The sequence below is a fragment of the Dasypus novemcinctus genome, chromosome 2, assembly GCF_030445035.2.
Source record: "Dasypus novemcinctus isolate mDasNov1 chromosome 2, mDasNov1.1.hap2, whole genome shotgun sequence".
NCBI lineage: Eukaryota > Metazoa > Chordata > Mammalia > Cingulata > Dasypodidae > Dasypus > Dasypus novemcinctus.
The window spans coordinates 41715942-41728470 of NC_080674.1; the positions used below are offsets into that span (position 1 = coordinate 41715942).

Genomic DNA, 12529 nt, shown 5'->3' on the forward strand with positions numbered 1-12529 from the left:
TTAGATGGATGGTGGTTCCATTAAATCCTCTGTGGGTGCATGGAGAAGCAGGAAGTGAGATACAAGGGATGACATTAAAGTATTTCAAGATCCGTTCACAGAAGTCAACCTTGACATGATCCCACTCCCCAATCCAAACAGTATTCTCCTTGCAGAAGTTGAAAGAATTACCTGAGGAGAATCAGGGCAGCTAACATAAACACAGGTGCCAAAGAGGAAAGCCTTCGACATTCTGACATCCAGGGGTTCCCCAGAGTAATAATATTTCCACCCACTCTTCTCAGAGTGAAGCTTAACAGATGACGAGTCCTTCCAATGCCCTGAAAATTCCTGTCAGAATTCTATTATCTCAGGCTTATGTTGGAACAGATAGCAAGGATCACAAAACATTTGAAGAAAGCCTAAATATTAAAGAGAAGTCAAGGATAAACAGGACAACTAAGAGGAAAATAAATATTATACAATCAGAAGAAAGAGCTAATTAGGAAACAGGAAAAAAAGTTATCTAAGCAGTAACCTTGGCGAGAGCAAGCATGGCACAGATGTGAAATAACAGGAGGATATGCTGAAAAAGGAATAATGAGAAACAGCTCTTAGAAATTAAACACATTGACTGATATTTTAAAAGTCCTAAAGAATGAGGGATAAAACTGAACAGTCTTTCAGAAAAAAGAACAAAAGACAAAACTGGAAAATGTGAGAAAAGATATGAGAAATAAAGACTTGATAAACTAACAGAAATCCAACCTCTAAATAACAAGAGCCCAACATGGGAATTAAAAAACAAAAGCAAAAAACCATTCTTTTTAGTGAAATCTAATGGCAAAATCTCTTCTTGGCTATTATGAGCACTGTCAAAAACCCAGGAACTGAATCCAAAGAAGCTTAAATAATTATAACCAAAACAGACAGAAGGTACAAGCACACATTTCAAGTGTGTTCAATTATTTTCTGGATGAATGAGTAACTTTCTAGTCAATTCCAGTGATATCCAACCTTCTTATTAGAACGAAAGTTTATTCACAAAATGTCTAAAATGCTAGTTGCTAAAATTATAGAACCAAATAGCTTAGATCGTAACAAGTGAATAAAGGAGACCAAGCATGACCTCAAAAACCCAAGTACTTTACCAAATGCAATGGATGTGTCATGATGATGGGAGTGAGTGTTGCTGGGGGGGGGCGGAGGGGTGCGGTAGGGGTGGTGGGGTCGAATGGGACCTCATATTTTTTTAATGTAATATTTTTACAAAATCAATAAAAAAAAATCATAAAAAATCATAAAAAAATAAAAAAAAAAAGAGTAGTTCCTGATAGGAGCAAGGACCCATAAATAATTGTTAAATAAATGACAGGAATCAGTTAAAAAAAAAATTAAAAGATAATCTACATAATGACAGAAAATATATGAAAGCATGTAAAAAAAAAAAAAAACCCAAGTACTGACTAAAAGAATCACAAACCCTAATCACTGAGTGGTTAAACATTATCTTGAAATGAAACCTTCTCTCACTACAAGTTTACAGTTATTCTAGAAAAGAGATGGGTGCCCTACTGCCACGACAGGGAAAAGTGGCAAGAGGGGGACGAAGGCAGCCAAGCAAGTGCCCGGACCAGGTGTCTGCTGGGAGACTAGACTCTAATTCTGGCTCCACTACTAATTAGCGGAGTGATTGAGGGCACATCGCGTAATCCCTCCCAGCTTCAGCCTCAAGCGCTGCAGCACAGAGGCAAGTTCGGGTTCCCTGTAAGAAACTTCCCAAAGTGAGGCTGTCCTGTTCCATTCCTGCCGGCAGGCAGCAAGAGTGCTTACAGCAGCTCCCCGCGCCCAGTGAGGCTGGGGGCACCCGCGGCAGCCGCTGGTCAAGGACTCCACTCGGGCGGTCAGTGGGCAGTGGCCTGGACGCTTAGGGATGAAAGAACCAAAGGCGGTAGTCACCAAAGCCTGCTTAACTGGACACGAGCAGGATAATAAAGGAGACTTTCTTTTGTCATAACATCAAAAAGTTTTGAGCAAGTCGTTTAAGCAATAGTATGTTAAGCTGATAATAAATCCAACTTCGCTACCAAGCAAAAACTTTCGGATGGATTTATCTAAAGGCCAGAACAATACGCAGAGCCTTCCGTTGTATTTTCAGGAAGAAAAACACGCTGGTGAAATTTTTCTCCACTCCCTTCTGACAGAAACATTTCAGAATTTACTGTGTTTTCACCAAGGCCTGATTCCTTAGAAGAGAACGAATTCTCAAGAGGCTTTCAGAAGCTAATTTTCAAAATCAGGGTAGCTGTCTCTTGGCACAGCAGCACATGCAAATGCAAATACCTAGCAGTGGGAGGGGGTCGTGGGGTGGTGGGCAGGTAACAAATGCAGAAATCAGGCAGGCAAAAGAACAGGGCCATGGCAGGCAGGAGCCCACTTGCTACTCTACAGCGGGCAGCAACTGGCCCAGTTTTGCCAAATTTTCTTATTTTCCAAAATATGCGAGAAATCTGGCGTTTGATGTCAAATACCCATATGTGCAAATGTAACCAAACAATTCTTATTTCTTAAACACTCTCAAGGCCAAAGAAAATATACTACACACTGTATCTTGCCTGACAGGCACCAGTTTAATCCTACATAATATAAATATTTTAAAAGATTCAAAAATGAAAATGTCAATAAACTCTAGAAGAAAACTCATTATGCAGAATCAATTTATGACACTGGTGAATGCAAAGGAAAAAAGCTATCTTTTGTTTGCTTCTGCTTCTTTACATATCCCCTGCCTTCAATCTTCAGACATTATCAAGTCCAGGCAGTGCCAAGACTGGGGCATGACATGGCCCAGCTCCCAACAACAGAAGCACAGGGATGTTTCCTCAGCTTTAAATTACTCTTATGAAAATGGAGTGTGACAGTTTGAAGTTTCATATGACTTCCAGAAAAGATCGCGTTCTTAAACCAATCCATTCCTGTGGGTGTAGGACTCTTTGATTGCATCAGATCAGCTAAAGGACCTTGATTAGATCACTTTTGATTAGATCACCTTAGGGGCCTTTGCTTGGACAACATCAGCGAGGTGTGACCTATGCTGGGTCTCTACCCTCTTGCCGGGCCTTATGTAAATTGAGAACTGAAAGCAGAAACACACAGAGAAAGACAGCTGCCATTTTCACCCTGCCATGTGATAGAGGACTCCAGGATCCACTACAGCTGAGGGAATCGCCAAAAGGAATACTGAGTGGCTGAAAGAGAGGCCAGAAGGCAGAATCAGTGGAGCACAGAGGCACGGAAAGAATTTCTGACCACAACATTGAGAAGAGGGCAAGGATTAGAAAGTGCAACACAAAAAAGAAACAACAAAACCCAGGCACCTAACTGCACTGGCTAAGACATGGACCTGTTCTGCTTTTGAGTAAAAGTTTCTTTATTCCCTTCAGACAACAACTCTCGGGTTTAGGCCCTCATCTACCTCAACTATCTCACCAGACCATTGCCACAGGCCTGTCATCAAGACCCTACCGCCCACACTCCCCTCCATCCTTTATGTGGCCACAGTTAACTTCCTGAGACCATGTCTCATCAGGCCACTCCTCTGCTTAACGCCCCATTGGTGCCCCAGGCCGCCACTCCAAACCTTCAGCTTTAGCTGGGCTTCAGTCCTTCCAACTCCGATCACAATCTTCCCCTCTGGCCTTACATCGAGTCCCTGTGCCCACCCGACCACAATCCAGGTCACACTAGAATTGATAGTTTTTTCATGACTTCTTATATTTGCACATATTTTTCCTTATGTCTGGAATTCTCTCTGCACCTCTTTGGCCAACCCCTCCCCACTCCCCACCCCCCTACCACATTCATCTGGGAAACTCCTAGGAGGAGGTACAAGATGCTTATCACCACCTCTGGATAACTTCTGAGAGCTAGATGTTCCCCTTCTTTTGCTCTCACATTTTCATTACATCTCTAATGCAAGGGTTGCATAAACTACAGCGTGGGGGCCCACTGCCCAACTTTGTAAGTAAAGTTTTATTAGAACACAGCCACACCCAATTATTTACACATTGTCTATGGCTGCTTTTGCACTATGTTAGAGCTGAGTAATTGCAAACAGAGACTGCATGGTTTGCAAGCCTGAAATATTTACTGCCTGGCCCTTTAAAGAAATATTTTGCTGATCCTGCTTGCTTTAATCATCTGCCAACTTTTTAATTCCTCCAACAAACTGACATCCTTGATAGCAAAATCCTGTAATTCCAGTGTCTAAGCAGGGGGTTTGGTGATTGCTGGGTTAGAACAAAAGTACTGCCCCAAAATCAATGAAATGAAGTAGCAGTATCCAATCAAGGCTTGAGAGGCTACATAGTACCTAACAAATAGCACACATCCCATTAGTAACTGTGACTTGTAAAGAATGAAATTTTTTTTCCTTTAAATTTGTATGTATTATTTTTTCAAACTGCTATTAAAGTATTAGATCAAAAATACTTGGTAATCGTTTGGATCTAACTATTTCATTTAAAAAAATGTTAGGGGCATTGTGAAAAACATTAATAAAACATTACAGACACGTGAAACGAGAAAGTTTGGGACCCCGCATTAGGGGACAGCTGAACTGCTTAGGGATTCCAGTCACCATATCATACTTTAATCTGCATTCTGCATCCAAAACATTATTGAAATGTAACTTTTACTGTAAGAACATATCTCTATTGCAGAATATGAATTCTCCCTATCCCTCCCCCCCCACCCCCCCCAAAAAAAACCACCGCAGTTATTTTTTGGTCTGTGATTCAGATAGAATATTCTTGTCAAGTATTTCATTTCTTTGCATTTCCTGGGATTTTTTTTAATACACTATCTTCCAGATTTTTCATGTTTCAGGCCTCTTATATTCCTCTTTGTCAGTTATAGTCATCTTCATTGCACTACGGACTTCCCTGTTAATTTCAAAAGCCTGTTCATCATCAACTTCACCAGGCCAAAACAAATTTGAATACTTTGAAATCCTTCCAAGGGCCCCTACACTGCTTCAACATAAAGTTCCAGTTAGGTCTGGCAGACAAAGTGTTTCAAGACTGCCACCAATCATCCTACCCTCCACTACAGCAGAACCAACTACTTGCAGTTCCTCAAACACCACATGCTTCCACTGGTCTCAGGGCCACCCCACAAACCACAGCCTCTGTGGACGCCCCTTGCAGTGTCCCCACACTGCCAATTCTTCCCATCCTCAGGGCTCCGTTCTAAGAAGCCTGCCTTCTCTGACGGTCCATGCTGGTCCTCACTGCCATCCCTCCAGCCCCCACTATCTGTCCTCACCATGGGTTTAGTGAGGGTAGCATCTGGTTACTCATTTCTCACCCCAACTAGAAGGTAAGAGTGCCTGGCACTTACCAGCCTTCAATAAATATTAAGTGTCTATTGAAAAAATGAACCCGTCTCTGCCTTCTATTACAAGGGTAAAACACTCTACTATTCTAGTAAAGAAATAACCCAAAGAACACTTTTCCTTGGTCAAAACATGCCAAGAGACCTTTAATATGCAGGAGAGCATGCCACAAGGTTACCTCCAAGAAGACTCAGGAATATCTCTGTTTCTGATACCCGCTTCCCTGTACAATCACCAACACAAAGAACAATCTTTGTTTAAAAAGAATCACTTCCAATTGCTGGGCTAAAATGGCATTTTCTTGATTATGCAGTTAAAATATCCTTTTGTGTGTTTATTGGTAATTTGCCATGCTTTATTTATAAACTGCTTGTTCGATCTTTTGACCATTTTTTTCTAAACAGGATTCATCTTTTCCTTACTACTGGATAAGAAGGAAATTTTACAACATGAATGCTAGGTCTATTATATATATATACATATTTCAAATTTATTTCCCAGTTTGTTCTCTGTTCTTTTAGTTTCCAGTGAAGTTTTTGTTTGACTTTCACAGAGTCAGATAGCTTGATTTTGTCGTTTATGGTTTCTGACTTTTATAACACATGAAAAATGGTTTTCTCCATGCCCGGATTTTACCAAGTGCACACCAGGTTTACTTTCAAGTACATTCAGGGCTTTTAACATTGTAAGCTTTAATTCATACAGAATTAATTTTGACGCACAACATGAGTCAGGGACCCAGCTTTTTTCCTCCCACTAAATAGTTAACACTTTTTCCAACATCATTTATTAAAGAATCCATTCCCTCCCTCACTGCCTGCAGATGCCATTAAGACACCATTTCTTCTCAGCCTCCTCGGTGGGCCTCCCTTTGCCCATTGCCCTCTCACCCTACATTCCCTCACTAAGCAATACTATTGATTCTCGTGGTTTTAACCATCACTTATATGCTAATGACTTCCAAATCTGTATTCCCAGTATCAGCCTCTTTCCAGTTACAGATTAACCATCTCCTGGACAAGCTGTCTAAAAAACTTCATTCAAAATGAGGCCATTTCAGGAATTGCAAAATATATATATATATTTTAAAGATTTATTTTTATTTATTTCTCTCCCCTTCCTCCCCCCCTCCAGTTGTCTGCTCTCTGTGTCCATTTGCTGTGTGTTCTTCTGTGTCCGCTTGCATTCTTGTCAGTGGCACCGGAAAACTGTGTCTCTTTGTTGTGTCATCTTGCTGCATCAGCTCTCTGTGTGTGTAGCGCCACTCCTGGGCAGGTTGCACTTTTCTCGCATAGGGCGGCTCTCCTTACAGGGCGCACTCCTTGCGCGTGGGGCTCCCCTACGTGGGGGACACCCCTGCGTGGCATGGCACTCCTTGCGCGCATCAGCACTGCGCGTGGGCCAGCTCATCACACAGGTCAGGAGGCCCTGGGTTTGAACCCTGGACTCCTATGTGGTAGGCGGACGCTCTATCAATTGAGCCAAATCCGCTTCCCAAAATATTTTGATGCTACATATCTACCTGGATATGTCACAGATTCCTCAAAAACTCCACAAGTACAAAATCAAGCTCATTCCTCCCCTCTAAAGCCGATTTCTTGGGCCCAGCAGTAGTGGCCATGGCATCGCTTTCCGGGTCACCCACAGCAGCTACCTTTGACTCCTTCTTCAACCCTCCACCTATTTGCCAGTTCTACCTCCAAAACAAGGCTTGAACTTTTCCCTTCTCCTCTATTTCCATTTCTTCTGCTCTGGCTCAGGCCCTTATCACCTCCTGCACCAGTTATTAAATCACTACCGAATCAGCCTTCAGGCCTCCACGGGGCCCTTGCCTAATCCATCTTCCACATTGAGTAAAACCTAAATCTCTAACCCTCATCTTCTTTCAAGCTCCTGGCCAGTCGTCACAAGACATTCCCACCAACAGTTCAAAGGTTCCATGCCCAAAATCAGATTCAAATACCTCTTTTCATAAATCCTCTTCCTCCTCCACTTCCCTGCCTAGGGCTTCTTGGCCTCATGGCTTGGCTTCACACAGGTCATCACATCACATCCAAGCAGAGGTGGCTGCTCTCCTGATGCTCCCAGTGCACTTTACTTTCCACTTGGGGCATTTATCATATCACACCAGGCATTATGGAGATCACTCTCTTCTTTCCCCCCACCTTCTTTTCCCATTAATCCTAAGCTCCCTGGCAGCATATATTTATCTCTGTAACACTCTTCTATCTAAGAGGTCTTTTTATACCACTGTATATTCAAATTTTCATGAACCAAACAAGTCCACCCAAAGAGAGTCTTTTCAGGCCATCCAGTTGTTCCTTTAAATTCTGAAGAGAAAGTTGACACATGCCAGCAGTATGCTTTTGGATGTACCTATCTGCTATAGAAGAATTATGAATAAAAAGACAATATTGGCTCAATTGCTAGAGTTTTTTTTAAACATATGGAATAAAATGGCCTCTAAAGCTCTTTCTAGTATGGCCAGATGGGAAGTTACTGATGTGCACTGCCTTTGAAAAACTGGGCCTTAATTTATACATAAAAAACAAAGCTGTGTCCGTATCTCTCTTCTACCTAAAGTCATCTTTATTAATCTATATTATATTAAAATTTAGTTCATAAGTATTACCTTTATAATAATTACCTTTATATTATTTGTCCATTTTTTTAAAATTTAATTATTTGTCTTTTTTTTAAAAAGACACATAGATCACAGGAAATGTTACATTAAAAAATATAAGAGATTCCCATATACCCCACACCCCATACCCCCCTATTCCTCCCACATCAATATCCTCTTTCATCATTGTGGCACATTCACTGCATCTGGTGAATGTATTTTGGAGCACTGTTACACAGCATGGATTATAGTTTACATTGTAGTTTATACTCTCTCCCAGTCCATTCAGTGGGTTATGGCAAGGTATATAAAGTCCTGCATCTGCCCCTGCAATATCATTTAGGCCAATTCCAAGTTCTGAAAATGCCCCCATATCACACCTCTTTTACCCTCTCCCTGCCCTCAGCAACTCCCGTGGACACATCAATGATACAATTTCTTCCACTGCTGGAGTCACAATAAATCTGTAGTAGAATACCAGTAAATCCACTCTAATCCATATTTTATTCTTCCATCCTGTGGACCATGGGATGGTGATGTACACTCCCTCTAAATTGAGAGGGGGTTTAGATTCCACATGGCTGATGAATGCAATTCTCCTGTTTGCAGTTGTAGACTCTTGGTTCCCTGGTGTGGTGGTTGACCATCTTCACCTCCCTGTTAGCTGACCTGGGTGAGTCCAACAAACTGAACAGTAGGAGTTGCAACTCTGCTGAGGCTCAGGGCCCAACTGGCACATAGCCAGTCCAGAGATTCATGTCTCCTGGGTATACAGCAATCCCAGCTCAACCACAGGTTCAGAAAAAGTGTTATGTCCATTTTTAAAAGTTACATGTTTATAACTATTTGCTACAATATTTTGAAGTTTGGTATAAAGGCCATGAACTGTATGAAAAAGACAAAACAATCACTATCTATTCAGTATTGTTGCTTTTACATTTCCAGAATAAGCTGTTGGTGCCAGGATGGTAACTGCTTGAAAGCTGCAGGAGCTCTATTCCAATGCATTTCATATATTTTTAGAAGCCAAATAAATGCAGGTCTTTATTTAGTATACTAATTATATTCAACCAGCAGATATACAAAGGCAATAAAGTATATACAAAGTTTGCAGTCACACATGGTGTTAGCCCTAAATGTATTTCTCAATCTGTCTTTATCAACCTTAGGAGGATTTGAATTCCTGTAGCTTTTAACAGAAAATCACTAAGGACAAATAAATATGCTTTTAGTATTGCTTTGCTCATGTACAAAATTTTTTTTAAAGCTGTAATTTGTATTATACATAATTATTCAAGTTTTTTGGCTTCCACTTAAAAATGTATATTTTTTGATTATCATGAGCTATAAAACAAAGGATCAATATCTGATACTCTCCCAAATAATAACATTTCAGAATTCATTGGGGCAAAAATAAATAAATAAAAAATAAAGCCCTTTCTAAATTCTAAGCAGGGGGAAATATTTAATTATGTAAGAGTTTTGTATGCTTAAAATGCTGCATTTTAGCTAATTCTACCATGATGATATAGAATTCATAGATACTACTTTCGGATATCAAGAAGCATTTATGTATTGTTTATTAGGCAGCAGGCACTGTGCGAAGCTCGTTACACGCAATACTGTATTAATCCCCATAACAACACTCTGATGGTCAGTATCGTTATGTCCATTTTAAGAAACTAGGAAACTGAAGTATAGGGAAGTTTTTTAAACTTGCTTGAGGTCATACAGTTACTAAGCAGCAGAACTGGGATTTCCATCCAGGTCTCACGACAAACCTCAGCTCTAGACCATTACACTGAACTATAAAATGTGGAACAGGACACTCACTGGACCAGGCGTCAGGAGTCCGGACTCTAGTCCTTATTCCACCATCAAAGTGATAGCAGGTACACGCCCACGGGCAAATCACCTAAATCTCATGTCTCAGCTCTACAATGACACAACTGTGACCCCGCTATGACCCTGAGCCTACTTTTTCTACTTTAAATGTCATAAGAGTTTTATAGTTCTTTCCTTTGTTAGGACACCTTGCTGGTCTCCTCTATGAACCAGCAGATCAGAGAATGTGATGAGGAATGCAGCTCTCCCCACACCCTGCCCAGTATAACATTGTTATCAGGGGTGGGAAACTCTACCTGCTTTACTAAGTACTTCTAAAAGCTTTACTAAGTACTTCCAATAATCACGTCATGACAAAGATCAGTCTATGTTCAGGGAACAAAACAGAAAATATCTTGTTATTCTTGTTCTTCCAACTGTATTTATTTTTATTTTTTTATTTTTTTTAATTTCACTCCCCTTCCATCCCCAACCCCACCCCCCCCCACCCCCCATTGTCTGCTCTCTGTATCCATTCACTGTATATTCTTCTGTGACTGCTTCTATCTTTATCAGAGGCACGGGGAATCTGTGTTTCTTTTTGTTGCATCATCTTGCTGTGTCAGCTCTCCGTGTGGGCGGCGCCATTCCTGGGCAGGCTGCACTTTCTTTCACACTGGGCGGCTCTCCTTATGGGGTGCACTCCTTGTGCGTGGGGCTCCCCTATGCGGGGGACACCCCTGTGTGGCACGGCACTCCTTGCACGCATCAGCACTGCACATGGGCCAGCTCCACACGGGTCAAGGAGGCCCGGGGTTTGAACCGTGGACCTCTCATGTGGTAGGCAGACACCCTATCCATTGGGCCAAGTCCGCTTCCCATAAGTACTTTCTACTGGTTAGTTCTTAACTCAGCAGGTGCAAACTCGCCTACTATAAGAGCCAGCCAGTGGAGCTGTCACGTGATAAATAAGGAGGGGGCACCAAGGTAAGAAGCCTCTAGTGAGCTCCTTATGTCTAGGTTGTGACCACACTGAAATACAGGTTCACTGTAGTCACAGATATTCTATTAGGTTGGTGCAAAAGGAATTGCAGTTTCAGACAGTGAATTTTAAATCATTATAACTAGGCTCAAGCACATCTTTATTAATCAAAATAGGAACCTTTACAATCAATACATTTTTGCCAATGAGAAATAAGTTTGCTTATCCCGGTAAGGAAAAAAATCAGTGCTATGGGATTCAACGAACTCTTGGACTGCATTTTCTACATCCTGCTGGTCATGGAAGCGATTTCCCTGCAAAGAGTTGCTGAGATGCTTGAAGTAGTCAGTTGGCAAGCGGTCAGGTGAATATATGATGGATGAGCCAAAACTTCATAGCCCAATTTGTTCAACTTTTGAACTGTTGGTTGTGTGATGTGCGGTCGGGTGTTGTCGTGGAGATCTGGGCCCTTTCTGTTGACCAATACTGGCTGTAGGCATTGCAGTTCTCAGTGCATCTCATCGTTTGTTGAGCATATTTCTCAGGTATAATGGTTTCACTGGGATTCAGAAAGCTGTAGTGGATCAGACCAGCAGCTGACCACCAAACAGTGACCATGACCTTTTTGGGGTGCAAGTCTGGCTTTGGGAAGTGCTTTGGAGCTTCTTGGTTCAACCATTGAGCTGGTTGTCGCCAGTCATTGCATAAAATCTACTTTTCATCACACGTCATCACACATCACAATCCAATCTAGAAACGGTTCGTTGTTGTTATAGAATAAGATGACACTCCAAAATGACGATTCTTTTGATTTTCGGTCAGCTCATGAGACACCCACTTATCAAGCTTTTTCACCTTTCCAATTTGCTTCAAATGCCAAAAGTCCATAGAAGGGTCAATAGAATGGTCGATGTTGAGTTCTTTGGCAACTTCTTGTGTAGTTTAAGAGGATCAGCTGTGATGACTGCTCTCAATTGGTCATTGTCAACTTCCAATAACCGGTACTATGCTCTTCATCTTCAAGGCTCTCGTCTCCTTGAAAAACTTCCTGAACCACCACTGCACTATACGTTCCTTAGCAGTTCCTGGCCAAATGCATTGTTGATGTTGCAAGTTCTCTCTGCTGCTTTACAACCCATTTTGAACTCAAATAAAATCACTTGAAGTTGTTATTTGTTTAACATCATTTCCACAGTCTAAAATAAATACAAAATAAACAGCAAGTAATAAGTCATTGGCAAAAAAACATAAAGCAAGAAATACACATTAAAATGATGCATAACATAACCACATTTAAGAACGTATGCCAATATCAAACAGCAAATTTCAACAATGCAAGAACTGCAATTACTTTTGCACCAACCTAACAGTTTTTCAGAAAGGGCCGGAAACCCAGGGTTTTTGTTTTTCTTTTTTAATGTGACATCTTATTTTTAAATGCTGGCAACTATTTCCAAACTATGTGGGCTAAACAAAACACATGCACAGGCCAATACAGTTCTTAGGGCGCCAGTTAACAACATGTCTCAAAACGTATCGGCATTAAAAAATTCTTGTCTTCCTATTCAAATAACCTTAAAATATGAACTGTTTTAAGACTTAAAATTTTCAAAGTGCAGAGTATTGAGCAAAAATCAAAAAAGCTATCCTTCTCTAAAATAATTTAAATGGCTTTTTGATTCTTTATGGCCTTACTTAATTCCAGAGCTCAAAATCCTAAGCATGG

At 41.1% G+C, this 12529-nt stretch overlaps 1 protein-coding gene across 9 annotated transcripts in view; it reads right to left on the reverse strand.

The window, feature by feature from the left end:
- Positions 1 to 12529, reverse strand: part of LIFR (LIF receptor subunit alpha) — a 120504-nt gene that overhangs the window by 57789 nt on the left and 50186 nt on the right. The gene's annotated exons all lie outside the window — the stretch shown is intronic.